The sequence below is a fragment of the Mycetomoellerius zeteki genome, unplaced genomic scaffold (assembly GCF_001594055.1).
Source record: "Mycetomoellerius zeteki isolate Tzet28-1 unplaced genomic scaffold, Tzet1.0 scaffold83, whole genome shotgun sequence".
NCBI lineage: Eukaryota > Metazoa > Arthropoda > Insecta > Hymenoptera > Formicidae > Mycetomoellerius > Mycetomoellerius zeteki.
This window is the reverse complement of record NW_017257862.1, coordinates 308,440-309,090: the sequence shown is the minus strand read 5'-3', so window position 1 is coordinate 309,090 and position 651 is coordinate 308,440. Positions and strand designations below refer to the sequence as shown.

At 34.4% G+C, this 651-nt stretch overlaps 1 long non-coding RNA gene across 1 annotated transcript in view; it reads right to left on the bottom strand.

The window, feature by feature from the left end:
• LOC108730046 (uncharacterized) overlaps positions 1–19 on the bottom strand; it is a 10,719-nt gene extending 10,700 nt beyond the window's left edge. The window contains exon 1 of the long non-coding RNA XR_001936965.1: positions 9–19. This is a non-coding gene — a long non-coding RNA (uncharacterized lncRNA). The remainder of the gene's footprint in view (positions 1–8) is intronic.
• Positions 20–651: the final 632 nt, after the last annotated feature.

Below are 651 nucleotides of genomic sequence, written 5' to 3'. Positions count from 1 at the left end.
TCTCGGACCAATTTCTAGCATCGTGGACACAAGGCTTTAGACTTCTATTTTCTTCCTGCAGTTACATGATGTCAGGTCAGTTCTTAAATAAGAAGTAAAAAAATTAAATTTTTATTTATTAAACCTTGTGTCCACGATGCTAGAAATTGGTCCGAGATCTCGGAGAGAAAAAGAATTAACCAATCACATTTAAACAATTTAGTCACATGATCAATGCGATTGGTCAATTCTTTCTTCATCCGAGATCTCGGACGGATTTCTAGCATCGTGGACACTGGGCTTTATACAGGATGTTTGGTACTTCTCCCAACAACGTTCGTGGGCAGAGATTACTGAATAAGGTAAAATCGACGCATCATACAATTTTAAGATATATTTGAAAGTTCTTTATGAAATATCTTAAAAATGTTTCTTAAGGAACTCTTACAGATATCTTGAAATTATCTCATGCGTCGATTTTAGGCATTCCGCTCATAATTAAAAAAAAAAAACAAAAGAATTGCAAAACGATAAAGGACTGTTTTATTCACAATGAGAAGTGATCACCTTTTTACATTTATGCTTACAGTTCATGCACGATTAACGACAAGACTAGGAGTCTAAGAGGATCCTAAAGCCGTCTGTATTACTGACGTAATTTTTGTATAACAA